The sequence below is a fragment of the Lutra lutra genome, chromosome X, assembly GCF_902655055.1.
Source record: "Lutra lutra chromosome X, mLutLut1.2, whole genome shotgun sequence".
Taxonomy (NCBI): Eukaryota; Metazoa; Chordata; class Mammalia; order Carnivora; family Mustelidae; genus Lutra; species Lutra lutra.
Window position 1 is genome coordinate 14,181,607 of NC_062296.1, and position 21,728 is coordinate 14,203,334.

The following is a 21,728-nucleotide window of genomic DNA, read 5'->3' on the forward strand; positions in this document are numbered from 1 at the left end:
TTTGAAAACAATGAACCATTGATTCACACAACATGGATACATTTTTAATGCACTTTGTTAAGTGAAAGAGGTTAGACTAAACCGACATTCCAGAAAAAGCCAATCTATGGGGGAAAAAAATCAGGGTTTCCAGAAATTCCGAGAGCAAAGGTGCCTCATAAAATGGTATTTAGGATGATGGAACTGTTCTGTATGGCACGGTGGTGGTGTACAAACATGACTCCATGCATTTGTGAAAACCCAGAGACTTGTCACACCACAGAGAATGAACTTAACTCTATGAATTTTTTAAAATGAAAAAAAAAAATAACCTGAATGTTAGGGATCCCAGGATCAAATGCAAACTGACGAATGAGTTTAATATAAAACCTATGATACGACTTGCCAAAAGGGGTGCGGAATATATGGAGTTGGCAGGATATTTTAAGAACAAAGGCAAAAGGAGCTATACATACATGTCCTACTCTAGTTTATTTATTTTTTTCTCACAGGGTATAGGTTAGCAATCCTGAAACTTCTTTATGAATACATTGTGAATACTAGGAAACAGATGTCTCACCACTGGAGAACGAGGTTACAGATAAGCAAGGGAACAAGGACAGAAGGAACCCTTCAGTGATGAACTGTAGTTGGAGATAACAACATGAACTTCATTTATTTTAAAATGTACTCAGGGTTTCTCCACTCAGCATTATTGACATGTTGGGTCAGATATTCTTTGCTGTGGGGAGCTGTCCTGTATATTGTAGAATGGTCAGCGGCATCCCTGGCCTCTACCCACTAGATGCCAGTAGTATCTCCCCGGTCGTGACAAAAATAAATGACTAACAACTGCCAAATGTCCCTTGAGAGAATTGTAAAAACACCCACGGTTGAGAATCACTGAGACAGACAGAGAAATAAATATAAATGTTTGTAGAGACATGAGTTGGCATATAAACATGTATTTCCAACCCCTGTCTGTTGAGAGAGCAGGGAAGCAACAACAGCCCAGCAGCGACAAGCACAACAAGCCTATACCTTGGTTTCCAAACACTGTTCCTACGTGAAAGGAATCAAGGCTCACCAGAAAAATGCCTGAAACTGGGACTGGAACAGCAAAAATAGATGAGCATGGGACAGCTTACAGTGTCAGAAAGAAAGGATGTGCTTTAAAAATGAAAAAAGATAAAGCTTGTTAAAAGGACCCAGGTGCCCATCTGAAAGAGTGCCCAATGATCAAAGCTTGATCAATTCGAGCAACAAAAATAAATAGTATTGTATTATAATGCAAATAATAAAACAAATGTTAATGAGTCCATATGGATATAAATAAATGATTGAATGAAGAAATATGGGGCACCTGGGTGGCTCAGTGGGTTAAAGCCTCTGCCTTCGGCTCGCGTTGTGATCCCAGGGTCCTGGGATCAAGCCCCTCATTGGGCTCTCTGCTCAGCAGGGAGGCTGCTTCCCTCCCTCTCTCTCTCTCTGCCTGCCTCTGCCTACTTGTGATCTCTGTCTGACAAATAAATAAAATCTTAAAAAAAAAAGAAAGAAATGGGGGGGGAGGACGTATTTTTTTTTATTATTTTTTTAAGATTTTAGTATTTGACAGAGAGAGATCACAAGTAGACGGAGAGGCAGGCAGAGAGAGAGAGAGAGAGAGAGGGAAGCAGGCTCCCTGCTGAGCAGGGAGCCCAATACGGGACTCGATCCCAGGACCCTGAGATCATGACCTGAGCCGAAGGCAGTGGCTTAACCCACTGAGCCACCCAGGCGCCCAGGACGTATTTTTTATTTAAAGAGAAATTCCAATAAATATAGAAAGAATGACAGAAATAGAAAAACATTATTAGAACACTATAGTAATAAGTGCTGTAAGCATGATCCACAAATGAAGGTGAAAAATAGTGGGGGGAGCAGGGAGAAAAAGAGTATATTTGCTCAGTTCAAAGTATATTGCTCCAAATTCACTAATTACTGTGATGGCTTTAACAATTCTTTGATACTCTTCCTTCCAGGAGCTGGAGCTTAATTCCTCTCCCTTGAGTGCTGGCTGAACTTCAGTGACTTGTTCCCAACGATAAGAGTATGGAAAGGGGAAAATAGTACATTTACAATAAAGAAGCCAAGCAGACACTATCTTAACCATATGATTAAGGCTAACATCACCAGTAATAAGGCAAGTTTATATCCTGGGCCCTTGATAAGATGCAATGAGAAGGACATATCACCTCTGTGGTATTCTTTCCAAAAATCTATAACCTAGGTGTAATCATTAGAAAATATCAGCTAAATCCAAATTGAGATATGTACCAAACTTCCTCACAACCACTCCTTAAAAGTGTCAAGGTCATGAAAGACAAGAAAGACTGAGAATCTGAAGATTGTAAGATAGTAAGGAGACAGGATGGCTAGATGCAATGCACGAGGCTGACCTGTGTCCTGAAACAGAAAGAGGACCATTAGTGGAAAAGCTGATGAAATCCAAATAAAGTCTGTAGTTTAGTTAACAGAATTGTACCAATGTTCATTTCTTTGTTCACACACACACACACACACACACACACACACACAATGGTTACATAAGATGTTCACATTAGAGGAAGCTGAGGAAAAGGTTTAAAGAAACATTAATATATTTAAAACTTTCCTGTAAATCCAAAATTATCTCAAAAATTTTCTAAAATTCTATGGAAGATAAAACAAGCAAGATAGAACTAAATATGTTTGAATAAGGAAGTTGATAGAAATAACAAAAAGTTAAGGTCACGTCAACATTCAATAAAAAGAAAGATAACTATTAGCAGTCTATTCACACTTCAACAACTTGAGATGAAGAATAAATTGTTGAATTGTTAAAATGTGTCAAAGTCTTGACAGTAATATGCATCATCTCTGGAAATAATCAAGCACGTACATGTTCTTATTTTTAGGAATAATTTGAGTTCAAATTATATCCATAGAAACTGCATCCTTTGGGCCGAAATGAATACTTTTGATTATTTTTTGCAAAAGAGAATGATACCTAAAAATTCCCATTTCAGCATTTGACTAAATTAATCTAAATAGTAGATAATGGCGTAAGTAACCAAGTTTGCTAAGAATAAGTTCCAAATTTAGAGTGAATACACATCAGAGAGCTTCCCAAAATTGGAAAAAAAAATTCTCCGTTGATCTGAGATCTATGCAAATCAGTAGGCAATTTGCAATAATCTTTTCCTAATGGATCCATTGTATAAGGTGATTTTCACTGAACACGTTATTCCTTACCCATATCCCTTCACACACATATACACATCCCCACATACCCTACATATGATTCTCCATTGACTGTGCAGCATTATTCACAAAATGGATGGTGGCTTAGCCTCATGTCATCATTTATACATGATATAAAGGACAAAAAGAAATGCACTGTGACCCTTGCATGGAAAAAAGTATAAATCATGAGAGAAGGACAACTGAAAATTCTAAAAATGGGATTGTTGCCTGGGCAAAGCAGAAGGAACCCAGATGGGCAAACCACCAAGAAGTGATAACTGAAGTTGACACATTTCACAGAATAATATACTTGAAATATCCTTGCTCCATAATCTGATAATAGCCCTATACTTTCATCATCAGGATCCCCACAGTTACGGACATAGAATTGCACTTGTGATAACTATGAAGCCCCATTTTACTCCCACCCATCCCTACCATGCCATGTAGGGTCCTGTCCAATAAAACTCCTTGCCACTGCCTGGACATACCAGGATCTCTCACAAGCTCTGTGCTTTTACACATTCTAGTACCTCCGCTTAACACACCCACTCTGCCTACCTAACATTCTTAAAGAAACTAGTTATTCCTTTCTCTTTATTGACATTTTCCATACTTCATTGTAACTGACTGTCTCACATACTAGAGCGTGAGCTCATTGATGGCAGCAACACTGTGTCTTGATCACCTTTAATTCTGAGCACCTAGCACAATCCTGGCATAGAGCAGGCTTTGATAGAAATGTTTTCTAATAGTTAAAGTATTGCCAAAAGATATAGCCAATGTGTGTCCTTTAGGTTCCAGCATAATAGAAAGTTCTACTACGGAAACGGGGAATTTTGAATGGTCACAGGTTGCATATGAAAGAGTTGCAATCTGAATAAAGCCACGAGTATATTTTCCTACTGTGAAATGAGGTGGCTACAAATTAACAAAATGTAATATACAATTTATTTATCCATTCAATATCTAGTTATTGATACGTGCTATGGGCCAAGCATTGTTTGGGACACTTGAATTATATTAGTTAGGCAAACATGAAATCCTTGCCCCCTTGGAGATGACAGTCTAGTCAGGAGAGTCTAGTGAACAGCAAAACAACAACAACAAAACAAAAACAAAACTAAATAAATTGTTTTGCATATTAGAAGGTATGCATAAAGAAAAAGTAAAGAATGGCAAAAACCCCTAACACTCTCAGTTAGGTGTATCATGGGGAAACAGTAGAACTTTAATGACAAAGAGAAAATTATAAAATGTCTAGATGGAAAAAGTAGATAATCTACAAAGGAATATGAATCACATTGACATCAGACTTAGTAACAGTGTATGTAAGAAAACAATGAAGTAATATTTTTAAAAATCAAAGAGAAGTAATTTTGAAGGTAGGATTTTATTTCCAACCCAACTTTCATTTATTTTTTTAAGATTTTATTTATTTGTCAGAGAGAAAGCATGCGTGCGCACAAGCAAGAGGAGCAGCAGGCAGAGGGAGAAGCAGGCTCCCCACTAAGCAAGGACCCTAGAATCAGGAGCTGAGCTGAAAGCAGACACTTGACTAACTGAGCCACCCAGGCATCCCTCAACTGTCATTTAAACGTGAGGTGGAAATAAAGATTCTCAGGGCTGAACAGCTTCATAAAGGGTACTGCATAGTGACCCTCTTTGAAAGCCCCCTTGGAGGACATACTCTAGAATAATGAAAAAATATCAATCTAAGAGGCAACAAAGAGAATCTAAAAGTAATGCTGAGTAATTAACTTAGTGAAGTTCATTACCTAAAAAGCAATTACACCCACTGAATAAGAAAATAATTCATAATAATACAAAAAACAGCAGATGGCAGTATAATGTGTAACCCTGGCTACACATTATAATCTTGCAGAGATCTTTAGAAAATATCCCAATGCCCATGTCCTCCTCTTGGGGATCCTTGTTTAATTGGTCTGGTGTAAATCTGGCATCAGTAGTTTTTAAGTTTCCACAGGTGATTCTAATTGCGGCCAGGGCTGAAAAGCACTGTGGTGGTCATCCTTGACTGTTGTGTTTTTTTTCTCACTCCCCTGTCCTCTAACCAATCTGTCAGGAGCTCCAGTTGGCTCTACCTCCAAAATCGATCTACAATCTAGAGGCCCTAGCTAGTTCATAAAGGCAAAAAATTAAAAAAAAAAACAAACTAAAGACATACAGATTGGAAAGAAATTAAAATTCTACATCATCGATGTAGATCATAAAGAATCTGCAAAAAGCTTCTAGAATAATTGAAGAAGAATATAAGAATAATAATAAGAATATAAGATCAATATTAAAAATATATTTCTATATGTATGCACAAACCATTGAAAATTAAAATAAAAATTTAATATAGCATCAAAATAAAAGACACATTTTGAGATAAATTTAGTAACATATGTGCAATACCTATACACTAAAAGCTGCCAAAATTACTGAGAAAAATTAAAGATGATCCAAATACAGGGTGCCCGGTGGCTCAGTTGGTTAAGCATCTGCCTTTGGCTCAGGTCATGATTCCAGGGTCCTGGGATTGAGTCCCTTGTCGGGCTCCCTGCTCAGCAGGGAGCCTGCTTCTCCCTCTCCCTCTGCCTGCTGCTCCTCCTGTTCATGCTCTCTCTCTCTCTGTAAAATAAATAAATAAAATCTTAAAAAAGGATGATCCAAATAAATGATGAGAGATACCAGGTTAATGTATCAGAAGATGTTAAGATGTCAATTCTCCCTAAACTGATTCAGAAATTCAACACAATTATAATGAAAATCCCAGTCGCCTTTTTAAAATTTTTGGTAGAAGTTGACATGTAGATTCTAAAATGTATGCAAAATGTAAAGTACCTGGAGTAGCGTAAACAATTTTGCAAGAGTAGAACAAAGAAACAAAAATACACTACTTGATTTCTAAACTAACTACGAAGCTACCATGTGCATTCTCAGGGAGCAACTTTATGGAAATCCTAAAAGCTAGCAATAAATTAGGATTTCAACAGGTTATTGAAGGCTCTGAGTAGAATTACTATAAAATGAAAAATGGTATTTTGGATCGCCATGGAAGTGTGCTGCCCAGATCTTTCTTCAAGAAAGAGCTTGCCAATCAGCTACAAGGAGTGCAGTTAGCTGCCCGCCTCCTGTTGTTAGCACTTTCAGGGACCTCTTTAACTTTCAGTCTCAGGCATGTCTTCCCTAGGCACCCCCATTTAATGACTTAGCATGGTGTGGGTGCCAGGGCCTGGCCCTTTCCACTCAATGTAGGATTCCTCTAATGGGCAGTATTTGCTCCATAGTTCATGCTGGTTTGGCCAAGATTGTCAGGCCTGAGGATTCCCCTGCCTAATCCTGCTTCTCCCTCTTCCTTTCCCAAGTAGCAGGTCTGCATTATGATCTGAATGTACTACATGCCCAATCCTGCTTTTTTGCCCTTTTATCTCTCACAGGTATTACTCCTCCCAACTCATAGTAAAGCTCTTAAACTCCAACTGGTGTCTACTTCACAGAGGAAATCAACAGACATGGTAAAGAGGGTAGAGACTGGGCTCAGAGACACAGGCTTATTGATTTCACAGCAATGTACATATGATATGAGTGTGAGAATGAAGGAGAAGCGATGAAGGGAGCAAGTATGATACAATTTTGAGCCAGATTCCAGGAAGGATAGTGGTGGAATAAGTTCATGATGGAGTAAGCTCAAAGGGGGCTCTGATTTGGGCTACAGGTTGACTTGATGTTAGGTTTTGAAAATACTGAGTTTGTAGTTACGTGGGACTGTGTAATATTCAATAGATGGTTGAAGATATAGAGTGAATCCTAAATGTGCAGAAAGATCTTTTGAGAATATTTACAGATTACTGGCATGGGAGTGGTAGCAGTTAAGGGATTAGCCCTCAGAGGATGGCAGTGGAGGGTAAGACATTGATTCTTGTGAAATGCTCTTGAGTGAAGACTTTTTCCTCTAAGGCTCTGGTTGCCCTCTGAGCTAGGTGTTCTGTTACCATCTTGCCAACCAAAAACATTGAGTTAGTGATTAGTGCAACAGTATTTTGTTACTGTTCTTAGATCTACTGAGATTAGAGAAGTAAAGTAGGATGCAAAGAATGGAAAGCTTCTTTACTGTACATGAGCAGAAACCTGGCATTCTGACTGCTGGGAAGTATAAATGTCAATATCAATGCCAGTACATCGACTGTGCACACCGGTGGTAATGGAGTCTGAAATTAAAGTGGAAACAGCTCCAAAGGGGTGTATGCCCTTCACAGAATGCTTTAGAAATAGAGTAGCAAAAGTTTTTCTTTCTTTTCAATGAGGGACACATCTGGCTAGGTGGACACTCAAATCCAAATGGAAATAGTAGCCAGATATTCTCTTGCTCCCCAACCCTCATGGAGATAGCTTTGGATTTATTTCAAAACTACAGTGCTTCTGGTGGTTGTTATGCTAGTCCTATGAATATCTTACCAAACTGGAGTGAAAACAGAGTGAGGCTAACTTCTTTTCTTGTATGCTCTATACCTTCAACACAATACTGAAAGGCCATTCTAGCTCTAGACCTTTCCACAGCATCAGTTGAGGTTATTGCATTTCATTGAATCATAACATCTCCCTCTGGCTATCCTTAGTCCCTTCACCTCCATTCCACAATGTTTAGCCTAAAGGTACCACTTAATAAACACTCTACATATTGAACTCTATCTTAAGAATTTGCTAACCCTGGGGAACCCAACCTATAATAATAATCAACTTGAACTTGGTGATACAAAAAAGGAGAATATAACATTTCCAAGTAAGGTTTATTCCAGAAATGCAGGGGTAGTTTAATGTTCAGAGATAAATCAATGCAATTCACCTAACTAACAGAAGAGAAAAATCATAGGATTTCTCGATAGATACTGGAAAAGCATTTGTTAAAAATTCAATATCCATTCAAAATTAAGGGGAAAACCTTAACAAATTAAGTAGGGAAGGGCACATCCTTAATCTGATAAGGAATATTTGCCCAATAAAAGCTCATAGCAAGCATTATAGGTAATGGCAAAATATTTAAGGCTCATACCACCTCTCACCCTGAGATCAGGAACACTGTAAGGATGCTTTATATTAGTACTTCTATTAAATCTTACACTAGAGATGGGAACCAATACAAAAAGACAAGTTAATAATAATAAAGATAATAAAGATTTAAAATAAATAAATAAATAAAATAGAAAATAAATAGAGATAATAAAAATAAGGTATAAAAATTGGAAAATAAAAAATAAAAATGAAAATACTTGCAAAATACATGATATAAACTTAAAAGTACAGAAGAACCAACAATAAGAATTAATAAGTAAATTTTCAAGGTCATTAGCCAATGCAAAAAACTGTATTTCTACAACCAGTAGCAAATAATTGGAAAGTAGTATTTTAAAAATGGATATTTATAATAGCATCAGAAATATCAAATACATGTATGGAAGTGTTGAATCACTATATTGTACACTTGAAACTAATATAAATAACACTGTATGTAAACTAACTGGAACTAAAATAAAAACTTTTTAAAAAGGAAACCTCAAATAGTAAAGGAAAAAATTAACAGATGGGCAAGACCAGAAAACTACAAAACACTATTGAGAGAAAAATTTTAAATCCCTAAATAAATGGTGGTATAAAACATTGGTGGATTTGATATGGAGAGTACAGACATTTTTACAAATTGATCTAGAGATTCAATGCAATACAAATGAAAATCCAGGGTTTGGGTTATTTAAATGAAATTTGAGAAGCTAATTCATATATTTATATGGAACTCAAAGAGTCAAGAATAGACAAGACACTCTTAATGTAGAATAAAGTGGGCAGATAAATGGTGCTAAGACTGGGAATCAAAACTCCTCTAACATCTGAGGTGCCTGGCTGGCTCAGTCGGTGGAGCATGTGACTCTTGGTCTCGGGGTTGTAAGTTCGAGCCCCACGATGGGTATAGAGATTAAAATAAAATCTTAAAACAAAACAACAACAAAGAACTCCTAACATGGCATTCAAATCCTTCATTATTTGATCTGCCTACCTCTCCACCTATTCCACCCTCCCAATGCTCTATTTGATTTCCCAAATGTGGTACGCTCTTCCAATCCCATGCCTTTCCTCTCTCTAGAATTCCTTTCTCCGTTTCTTCACCTGGTTAACTCTGACTCAGTCTTTAAGACTTGGCTCAGGATATGAGTAATTTGACATACAAGACAGAGGATCCTAAGGGAAGGGAGGGGAAAATGGAACAAGATGAAACCAGAGACAGAGACAAACCATAAGAGACTCTTAATCTCAGGAAATAAACTGAAGGTTGCTGGAGGGGAGGGGAGTGGGAGGAATGGGGTAGCTGGGTGATGGACAGTGGGGAGGGTATGTGCTATGGGGACTGCCGTGAATTGTGTAAGACTGACGAATCACAGATCTATACCCCTGAAACAAATAATACATTATATGTTAATTTAAAAAAAAGAGTTGGCTCAGGAATTACTTCCTCCATTATGCCTTCTTTTTATACTTCAGACTGCCTTAGGCACCCCCAACTTTGCATTCCTGTAGCAGCAGTATGTACTCCTATCATATGCATTACTCCAACAAATATTTATTGAGCCTCTTCTATGAATTCTAGGTGATGGTATTGGTTATAGCACATACTATGTTACATTATAATTAGCCTCCCCCTGCCTTTAGACTGTGAACCTTCTTGACATCAGGGCCTGTGTCTCGCAGCTCTGTATCTTAAGCACCTGCCATTAAACCTGATCATAAGAAGAACCTGGTAAGTGTCTGCCGGATTCGTGCAGAGTATGGTGGCTTAGTTCTGTGTGGACTTAGCTAAGTCTGGGGCTACTTTTTTCTGAGTTCCTCTTCTTGTATGGTTCCAGGTTAGACTTTTCCATAAGACAAATTTACATGAGATCGAGAAGGCAGAAGTAAATTAGTAACCATTCTCACACTCTGATTTGATAAAGAACCAGGTGCTTTGCTGTGGAGCCATGGCGTCACTGATCTGGCTGACTCTGCTGGTGCAGGGCAGCAACAGACACTCCAGCTCTCACAATTCATCCTGCAGGTCTGCAGCAGCAAGTCTGGATGAGGTTTTAGTTTGTCCTCATGGGCTCCAGTTTATCTACTCTAGTTCCCCCCCTTTATATCCATTTCCCTTCCTGACTGCCATTTCAGATGACTTCATACCATCACAAGGTTCATAAGCAACAGCCTTATACAGACAGCTTACACGGATCCCCCAGTAGCAAAAAGTAAAATCCCTATGATAAATCCCTTCTTCTCTTTCATGCCAGTCTGCTTCTCTGATCAAATGCATGCTATATATTATAGCATATAGTGTTTGGGACCAGAAGTAGTTCCAGGGTACACACAGAGCCTCAAGAATAGATCCCCTTTATCTTTTTAGGTGATTTATAATAGATTTTCTGAGCTGATGAGATCTAAAGGCACTAATTACTCTTTCCAGTGGTAACAGGCATACTCTGAGCCCATGTTAGGTAGTAGCAAACAGTTACCTAAGTCACAACCTGTAAGACACCTGTAATAAAGGACAAGATTTGGGAGGAACCAAGTATTTGTTGTCATATAGCATTTTAGTGGGAAAAAGGGAATAGAGTGGATTTGTTGGTTGCTTCTAAGTGCACTGGAGAAGGTGGAAAAAGAGATCTGTGTCCACTTATCAGGGTGAATATATATTGAGGAAACCGGAATAATCAGAAATTTGGGGGATCAGGATCCTGTGAAGCTACTTTAACATACAAAAATTCTTTTGGAGCGACACCTGGGTGGCTCAGTTGGTTAAGCGTCTGCCTTTGGCTCAGGTCATGATCCCAGGATCCTGGGATCAAGCCCTGCATCAGGCTCCTTGCTCAGCAGAGACCCTGCTGTTCCCTCTGCTTATGCTCTCTCCCTCTCTCTCTCTTTCTCTCTCTCTCTCTCTCTCAAATAAATAATCTTTTTAAAAAAAGAAATTTGAGGGAGTACTGGATACTAGCTATGAATGACACTAACTGTTAAAGACCCAAAAGACCACTGTAATCTACCAGAGTAGGATTTTTTTTGTAAGTCAGGTAATCAGTACAGTATTACCTCAGATCTATCTTATAGTGGACCAGCAAGTCCTCAGTCCCACCCCGTGGTTACTTGTCCAGTTCCAAATGCATGGTTGGAACAGATACACTCAGCAACTGGCAGAGTCCCTCGGCTTCATAATCTACAGAGTGAGAACTATTAGGGTAAGCACTAACAAGTAGAAACCATTAAAACTGCCTCTACCTACCACACCCCAACCAAATCAACTGTTAGCCTGTGCAGAAGGCAGAGAGCATGGAGAATGAATGGCAGTGTATTACCATAAACTTAATCACGTCATAACTCCAAGTACAGCTGCTCTTCCAGACACGGTTTCATGTTGGAACAAATCAGTATATTCTTTGGTAATAGAGGCAAAATGCTCACTGGGCCTCTTTGGATTTTCAAGGCATTTGGGTTTTCTTTTTGGTCCTCACTTGGGTCCAGTCCATCTACTGAGTAACCCAAAAGCAGCCAGATTTCTGTGGGCTCAGAACAAGAGAAGGCTCTACATCAGATTCAGAGGCCTATGCAAGCTGCTCAATCACTTAGGCTGTATTACCCGACAAATCTAATGGTGCTTGAAGTTGTCAGTAGCAAATAGAGAAGCTTCTGTCAGGCCCCTGGTGGTGAATCAGAGCATAAGCCTTCATGATTTGGGAGCATCCTCTGCAGGCATTCTCCTCTTGACAAACAGCTTACTATTGTGCCTCCGTGGAGACCTCAAAGTTACCCCTCGTAAACTGGGTGTTATTTGACCCATGGGGACACGAAGTTGGTCCTGCACAGCAACAGTCTATCATCAGGTGGAAGGTATACGTTAGTTCACACTCAAACAAGTCCTGGAAGTACAAGTAAGCTGCATGAGCAAGTGGCCCAGATGCCCATCCCTCTTGTTACTGCTACTTTATCTTCTCTCTTCCCACCCATACCGATGATCTCCTGGGGACTTACTTGACCTTATCTGAAGAGTAACAAAATTGAGCTCAGTTTACAATGTGTAGACACCACCCAAAAGTTGACAGATGTACTACTCTAGTCGCACTCTGGACGCCCCTGGAAAAAAAGTTGTAAAGAGAAATCCTTCCAGTAGGCAAAACTTTAATCAGTGCTCCTGGTTGTTCATGGTGCCCAAAAGGAGAGATGGCTGGAAGCACAAATCTCCACTGACTCATGAGCTTGGCTAGTGGTTTGGCTGGATGTTCGGGGACTTGGAAAAATACTTAGAAATATGGTGACAAGGAGATCTGGAAAGAAATACATGGATGGTCCTTTTCCGAATGGGCAGAGTGTGAAGATACATGTGTTCCACATGAATGTCACAGAGTGACCTCAGCACAGGAGTATCTTAATAATCAGAAGGGTAAGTACCTGTACTGTAGAAGTCAGATAGCCAGCCCATTTTCCCAGCTGCTCCTTCATCGCCCAGTGTATCCATGAACAAAAGCTGGAGATTATGCATTGGCTCAGCAACATGGACTTCTACCCACCAAGGTTTATCAGCTACAGATACTGTTGAGTGCCCAACCTGTCAAAAGCAGAGATCGACAGTGAGCTCCTAATATGACACCATTCCCCAGAGGTACCAGCCAGCTTCCAGGTGGTAGAACAATTGCACCGGACTACTTGCATTGATGGAAAAGGGCATATTCTCAGCAGAACAGACACTTGCTCTGTACATGGATTTACCATTCCTGTCTGCAGCGCTTCTGCCAAAACCACTATCGGTATCTTCTTCTCCCTCATGATTTTCCAGCAGCATTGCTTCCGACCAAGGGACTCATTTTACAGATAATGAAGTGTCATAATAGGTTCATGTGATGAAGATCCTGTAGGTCATCCACATCACTGAAGTTTGTGATGGGGAGAGGAAGATACAGTTTCCAAATTGTCTTCAGGCATTCCAGTTTGTCTTTATAAGTTTATCTGCTCTTGTAGCTTCAAGTTTGTCCTTGATGGCTCTCCTTCATTCTCTATATTCCAATTCACCTCACGGGTTCCAGTCTGTCCCTGCTCTCCCTGCTTCATGCCCATCTTTTCTCCCCGGTTGCCAGCCCTGATGACTTCATACTCAAAAACAGATGCAGAAGCAGCAGCCTTCCATAGACTGCTTAACGAGATCCTACAATAGCATAATGCCAAAGTCCTATGGTAAATCCCTTCTCTCTTATCACTCAAGGTGGTTCTGCCTCTCTGACCAAACCCTGACTGGTGTATACAAGCTATATTAGTTACCAATACAGGTTCCAGTGTTTCTGAGGTACTAGTTACTTCAAATGAGAGGATTTGTCCTTTTTTCCTTTGTTTTGTTTACTTTTAAAAGGCAAAAAGAAAAAAAAAGTTCTTCTTCATTAGTGGCAATCTTCCTTCACTTTTATCCTGTAATGTGCTCCTTCTGAGCATAATTTGGCATTTCAGGTTCTAATTAATATGGCAATGCATTTCAAAATGCTGAAACTAGAAGTAAACCTAGGTCCCTTTGACCTGAGACTTCGTATGGGTCAGGCAATTCTATGTTTCTGTCCTCACTCAAACTGCCATTCTCTATGTCTGTGCTGATTTATAAAATATTTTTTATTTGTAATGAATATGAAAATGACTATCAGAATGGGAAAAGTGCACCCTGCTTAATTATGGCTGGCAGAAAACGCAATATACTCAGGGCAAAATCAATCTGGTAAAAGATTTCCTGCACAGGTTCTGTCTTCCTCTTGAGCTCAGCTCAACTGTCCCTTGGAGACTGCAGTCAGCAGGAGCAGCCATAGCAATTCCACACATCATTTGGTCAGATGTTTTCTTCTAACGCTGTTTTTTTTTTTTTTTTTTCATTTAAAGAGGAGACAAATAAAACTTTGGGGTCTCAGGGGATGGTGATGGCATTACCTACCGCTGCCAGGATGTGAGAGGGCCTCAGGGGATCTGTCAGATCCCTGGCTCTAGAGGGACAGAACACTGAGACTAGCTCAACCCCAACTATCCATCCACCTGCACCCTCAGAGCAGCACATAGGTTGCTGGACTCAATATTCCATCCTGCAGTTTTATCTACCTAGTGTTTAACAGATGCCTTAAGGCCAGGTCCAAGGAATGTTGGGAGCCTCTGCCCAGCCTCTCTTTTTGCTTCCTGATCATAGTTCATCTTCATATTCTCTTATTGCACTGGGAAGGCCAGGTATAGAATAATGAGTCTCCTCCCCAGAGAGGTCCATTTCCCAATCCCCAGAACTTGTGAATATGTTAGGTTACATGGCAAAGGGGAATGAAGGTCGAAGATAGAATTAAGGTTGCTAGTAAGCTAATCTTGAGATAGATTATCCAAATGGGCCCAACATAAGCTCAGGGGTCCTTATAAGTAGGAGAGGGTGGTAGAAGAGAGGGAACCAGGAAGATGACAGCATGAGAAGGATTTGGCCCGATATTTCTGACTTTGAAAATGGAGGAAGAGGGCCATGAATCAAGGTATATAGACAGCCGCTAGAAGCTTGAAAGGCAAGAAAATGCCTAGAAAGACAAGAAAATGCCTGGAAAGGCAAGAAAATAGATTCTTTCCTAGAACTTCCAGAAGGAATGCAAGCCTGCCAACCCTTCATTTTTAACCCAGTGAGACCAATTTTGGACTTTTGACATTTCAAAGTTTAAGTGTAAATAATAATTTATTATGTTTAAAGAACCACTAAGTTGTTGGTAATTTGTTAAGGCAGCAATAGAAAAACGAATACACCAGACAACATGTTTGTGTCAACATTAAACTGTTTCCGTCCTGACTAAATGGCCATTTGGGAGACCTCTTTTCTTTCCTTTTCTCCTTCTTCCTCTTGTCTGCTCTGTTTTGTTCAAAATTTGAATTTTGAAAGCCTTTACATGTCCCCCGTTAAGTATGTTTGCTCAATTTAACTTAGACTTAAGTTCATAACTCTGCTTATAATTTATTTTCATGCATCATTATCTCCCTCTCAGCCTTCTCTCTATATTCAATCTTTCTGTGCTTTTATATGCCCTCTTGTTCTATCCAAATACCACGGAGATACTCATGCCTTGGTTCCCATGCTAAGATTCAACACATAGCACTGGTCCTACTCTTCTCCTGTATTAAAAATGATATTTCTTCAGTGCAGCTTGCTTACTAAATGTTAGAAATGAAAACTGATTAACCTAATCCACAGTAAGTCCCTTTGCTTGAGCTCTCTGAAAAATGCTTACCACCAAGGAAGAAAGAAACGGAATGTGTGTATGGAGGGGATGGTTGGCATTGTATGACTGATGAAACAGATTACTTGTCAGATTCCAGAATGATCTCTTTACCTTAGTGTCCTCTCCCACACTCTCTCAGATCAGAGGAATTATTTCCTGCAGTCTCATAAACTTCCCAAACGCATTTATTATCTTCCAATTATTTTCTCCTCTTGTCTTTATATGATACCTATACTGAAATACCACCTAGGTTTATTCATACACTTATTCACTGAACAAAAGTTATTGAGCATCTGCACCATACCAGGCACTGTTAGTAGTTAACCAGTCTGAGTTGGTATTTTTCTTGGGAACAAGGGGTAAGGGAAATAATTTTGAGCAGAAAGAGCTGTATAGGGAAAACCATAGTGGCATGAAATAGATTCATATGATTAGGGAATTTAAAACGTTTTTGGTATGAATGGGGTGTAGAGGTGTGTGAGTGTATGGAGGGGAATGGCAACAGATGAAGCTGGAAAAGTGTAAAAGGGGCATCATTGAAAGTCAGACTAAGGTGTTTGTTCTTTTCCCTAAAAGAAATGACAAACTACCAAACAGTATTAAGCAAAGGAATGACATTGTTAAATCCGTAAGTAGGAAAAGTTAGTCTGGCTACAGTGTAGTTGATAAATAGGAGGGAAAAATTGTACAAGCAAGAAAATATAAAGTCCAGAAGTAAGGCAGTAGCAGTAGTGATGGAAGAGGGAAGAAAACGGGTTGGAGAGATATTCTAGACATTGGTGAATGGTTAGATATGGGAGAATTAATAAAATGGAGTATCTAAGAGGTCTGCCTAGTGATTAATATGACTACATCATTTACAAATATTTACTGAATGCTTATTATGTGCCAAAAATAAAACTGCAAAGATAAAAAAGATGCAAGCCCAGCCCATATGGAACTTATCATTCAATAGAGAGATAATTAAACAGAAAATTTCAGTAAAATATGATATGTACTATGCTAAAAGTGTGCATAAATGAAGGAAGGAACATATCCTAGCCCGAAGTCTCCTAGAGGAAATTATTGCTGACAGTATGTTGTAATTTTCTAGATGAAGAAAGGTGGGAAAGAAAAGTACAGTAGGTCTAAATCAGCATTAGTATTTACAGAGAATGATGTGTAGTTTAATAGTAGTAGACTGTAAAGAAGAGAGAAATGGTAGGAAATAATGCTTAAGAGTCACATAGGGACCAAATCATGAAGAACCTTCTAAGTTATGGTAAATATCGACCTTTATTCTGTAGATGATAATTAAGCATCAAAGGTTTTAAATATGGAGGCCTAATGGTCAATTTGTTTTATTTTTTTATTTTTTTATTTAGTTGTTTGACAGACAGAGATCACAAGTAGGCAGAGAGGCAGGCAGAGAGAGAGAGGAAGGGAAGCAGGCTCTCTGCTGAGCAGAGAGCCCAATGTGGGGCTCGATCCCAGGACCCTGAGACCATGACCTGAGCCAAAGGCAGAGGCTTAACCCACTGAGCCACCCAGGTGCCCCTGGTCAATTTGTTTTAGAACGATCATCCTGAGCACTGAAAGTGAGAAAAGCTATTCAGAAGAAGTTACAGGAGTCCAAACAAGAGATACTGGGTGCCTGAACTAGGGCAGAGAATAGTTTGGATAGACAGAAAAAGCCTTGAAAAAATGATTAATAGGTAAAATCAGGAGTACTTACTGATTGATGAAGGGCGGAGAAGGAAAGGGCAGTAAAAACTAGGAAGGAGTGTAGAATCATTGTCAGGTTACATTATTAGGTGCCTAGATAGGTGATACAATTTACTGAAATAAGCAATAGATAATGACTTCAGTTAGGGTCACATTTGGACTAAGATACTAGAGACAAGCAACAGGAAGTTATAAATTTGGATCTGGGGCTCAGGAGAGGGAAATATCCTATTTTAGACGTCATTGCCAACCAAGTTGTAGTTGAAACCATGGGATATGATGATATGATTCAAGAAAAGAATTTTAAAAGAGAAAAACATTGGGCCAAGGAGGGACACTTGAATCCCACCAATGTTTTAGGAAAGAGAAAAGAAACTAGTGAAGAAAACTGGAAAAGAGTGGTCAGAGAGACAGAGGGGAAAAAATTAGTATTATGGAAGCCCAGGAAATAAAGTAGTTTTTTAAAAAAAAATTTTGCCTTTTTAAAAAGATTTTATTTATTTATTTTAGAGAGAGAGAGAGAGAGAGAGAGAGAACAATCAGGGGGAGCAGCAGAAGGAGAGGGAGTCAGGACAAGGAGAGCAGCAGAAGGAGAAGTGCTCTCCACTGAGCAGGGAGTCCAATGTGGGACTCCATCCCAGGAACCTGGGACCATGACTTGAGCTTAAAGCAGAAGCTTAACCAACCAAGGCACTTCTGAAATAACGTATTTTAAAAGAAAGAGGGAGTGGGAACCAATTTCAAATATAGCAGAGAGATCCAATGATTTAGAAATGAAGAGTATTCAGTTGTATTTTTCAACTTGGAAATCACTGGTCACCTTGGTTAAAAGACTTTTGACTTGGGGGTTGGGAGGAGGTGATAGTGGTGAGAAGAGCAACTGTATTACATTGCAATGAGATTTGCATGGCAAACGAAGTGGAGAAAGCAAGTACAGAATATTCTTCCAAGAAGAATGTCTTTAAAAGGAAAGAGGGTAATGGGTGATTATTACAAGGAAAGGCAAGTTCATGGGAATTTTTGTTCACTTTTAAAAGAGAATTACTTGAATACGGGTGCATATGTGTGTAGACAAAGAGATAGATGAATACGGTAGACAGATAGATAGATGATAGATAGATAGATAGATAGATAGACAGACTGTAGAGAAATTAGAGAGAGGGAGAATGAAGACATAGAATTAAGAGTAGCTAATTGGTCCCAGAAGAGGAGCCAATTCACAGTGGGACCAAGAATCAGGAATTGAATGAGAGAAAAAAAATACAACTTCCACTGATAATAGAAGCAAGATGAAAGATCGGGTGTAGGTGAAATGTAGTATAGGCAGAAGAATAGTAAGCTGGGTAAACTCACATCTGATGACTTTTACTCCTGATGAACATTATCTACTGGTGGCTGAGTAAGAGACTTCCAGAGACTAAGAAGGTTTTGAGAGAATCACTGAAAGAAATTACAAGCAAAAATGATGGCCAAAAGTATCAGGGACCCAGGCTGAGATTAAGGGCTATGAATTTGCCTCGAGATTTTCTGTTGTGGTCTAAACAGGCTCTAGGGCAAGAGCAGATATGCAAATTATGGGATCATTTCAGATAGTGTTTAGCCAGGAAGATTCAGTGAAAGAAAGAGCCAGTAAGTGGTGGTGCCCCTCATTTAGATAGGAGATACATTTTCTCTTGACTTGTTCTTTCTCCAAGGAGATAACTTAGGGCAGTAGAAAGGACAACAGATTGAGGTGTAAGAGACCAGGGTTCTAGAGGTAGCATGTACTATCTCTAAGACCTTGGATAAATCCTTTCCCCTTTCTGGTCCTCAGTTTCTCCATCCAGCCATGATGACTTTGGATAGTCTTTTCCAGCTATGACACGCTATGACTGTGAAGTATATCATGATTTCCAGAGTTCACATCCAGAAAATCTGGTAGAATGCAAGTATGTGAGGACATACTGTATTGCCAAATTCAGACACTTCAATTTGGCCAAATCCTCTCCTGTCTGCCCTCCTCACTGATCCAGACCACCCTGAATCTCTTAAATCTTGAGCACAAAGATACAGGCAGAGATCACTACAAAGCAACACCCAAAGAACCTAAGGTATTTCTAGATAGCATCAATTTCATGGCTCAAGTCTCACCAGGTTTGACATATTCAGAAAGTTAAAAGCACATACCCTTTACTCGGGAGCAGAGGGAGGCCAATGTACCCTTCTCCTTATAAATGCCAATACATTTGTGCTGCCCCCAGGCCTCTTAATCCTATGCCTTCACAGACATTAAATACATTCCGAAGTTTAAAGTTAGAATGACAATACCCTCAACATTTAGGCTATAAGAAACAGAATGCTTTTCAGGGTTTCTGGCCCGCATGGAATATGTTAAGGCACTTCAAGTTTAGTTGACTTGAAATTCTAAACCAAGAGGATGAGGATTAACTTTGAGGTCACATTTCTCTTAAATCACATAAACCCTGTGGCAGATCTGAAATATGAAATTTATCTTCCTCAAATGGTTTAAGGACCAGACGTTTTCTTTCACCTCTAAAGGGCTGAGGTAAAATTCTGAATGCGAGACTACCACTAGAGCAAGTCTTGTGATCTGGGCTGAATTTCAGAATTTACAAATCTTGGATAAAGTATCTGGACTTTTTCAGTATTCTGCCATACAGGCTGGTGTTCTGTAATCTTCCTCAGCCTGGGACCTATATTTGCTCCAAGCCACACCTCTTTCTGGTGCACACATTCACTCATCTATTTAGTCCGCCAACATTATTATTATTATAAGTGTATCACATTATATTATGACTGCCTACCATGTGCTAGGCATCGTGCCCAGGTGTTGAAAATGTAGAAATAATAAGATACAGTGCTTGTGTTGAAGGCATACACAGGCTGGTGGTAAAGAGAGGCATAGAAATATACCCTTATATTAAGAGAGGAAATCAATAATAAGCATATACAGTTAAGACTCAGACGAACCTGGGTTTGAACTATAGCTCAGCTATTTTTAGCTGTCTGACCCTGGGCAAGTTACATTATCTTCTCATAGTTCACTATACATTTTCAGAAAGGACAATGTCAGGATTTACTTCAGAGTGCTGTAGTCAGGATTAGAGGTTGGCATATAATAAATGCTTAACAGAGGTTATAGGCAAGACAGTGCCGCTGGTGCAAGTCTCCCCATTCATCAAGGTCAGTCATGACCCTGCCCTGTACCTCAGGGTGGCCTACAGAGCCAAGTGCTACCATTATAGGAAATCTTGGGTGGAAGAGGAAAAGAGGATAGCAGCTAAGGAGAAAAAGAAGCAGGATGAGCAGAAATGAGTTGAGAGAGAACTGGCTGAAGCCCAAGATCACAGCTTACTAAAATGAGCCTGCCTTTCTCTGGAATGGTGTGGATGGATAAAGCTTTCTGTGTTAAGTGATGAGAAAAACATGTTTAATAAATGGCAACTATTGCTATTCTTACTGACAGTATTATTGATAACAATAATAACAACACAGATTTTTCCTGTAGGTATGACTGAAGGAAGGCTCTATCCTCATTTGACTGGTGCTCTGAGAAATTAATTTTCTGATAAAGATAAGAAGGTAAATGTAATTCCAGAGGATTAGAGATATATGAAAAGACACAGAGATATATGAAAAATCTTAGCATGTGTGTGAGAGTTAATAACTAAGCTGTAGAAGACCTGAAAGGAATATAAAAAGATCTGAATCTGGAAAAGTTGCCTTACAAATGTGGGGTCATTTGCTTTCTTTTATTTGGTCATTAGATCAAGTGGACATGAAATTCAAATGTCAATTAATCAAAACTTCAGAGAGGAGTGCCTGGGTGGCTCAGTCAGTTAAACATCCGACTCTTGATTTCGGCTCAGGTCATGATCTTGGGATCCTGGGATCGAGGCCCGCATCCGGCTCCCTGCTCAACAGGAGGCCTGCTTCTTCCTCTCAAGCTCCCCTTGCTTATGTTCCCTCTCTTGCTGTCTCTTTCTCTCTCTGTCAAATAAATAAATAAAATCTTTTTTTTAATGGGTCTTTAGAAGCAAAAGAGTGAAAACAAATGGAGTTGGAAGTAAAAGCAAATATTTTAGAATCTCACCTCGCTTTTGTAGTCTCAAGAGCTGGGTAATCAACAGCCAGATTTTTCAAAACTCAGACGCACAGGACTCAGAGCCAGAAAGGACTGAAGACATCATCTAGCGAAATGATTTTCAAACTTTTAGAGCCATATAAATCCTGTTAACATGAAAGATTTCTTGGAACCCCACTATCTATAACATACAGAAAGTGAGGGCTTTTTGAAACAGGGTTAGGGAAGCTTCCGAGTCCTTCTCTTGGTCCTTACTCCACAGGCTCTGCCCTTTGACTCCTAAAAGGGCTCTGCAAGGCACAGTTACTTAATATGGGGAAAGTGAGCCCCAGAGAGAGGAAGAGCCTTACCCGACATCACTAGGCTAGTCGGCCGCAGAGCTGTGGCTGAACCCTGGTCTGTAAGCCCAG

General features: G+C 39.5%; 1 protein-coding gene and 1 pseudogene across 2 annotated transcripts in view; one reads left to right on the plus strand and one right to left on the minus strand.

Annotated features, from left to right (window-relative positions):
• LOC125092198 (putative MAGE domain-containing protein MAGEA13P) overlaps window positions 1–21,728 on the minus strand; it is a 420,768-nt gene that overhangs the window by 261,053 nt on the left and 137,987 nt on the right. The window lies entirely within an intron of this gene.
• On the plus strand, window positions 18,141–20,644 carry LOC125092223 (ATP synthase subunit e, mitochondrial-like; annotated as a pseudogene).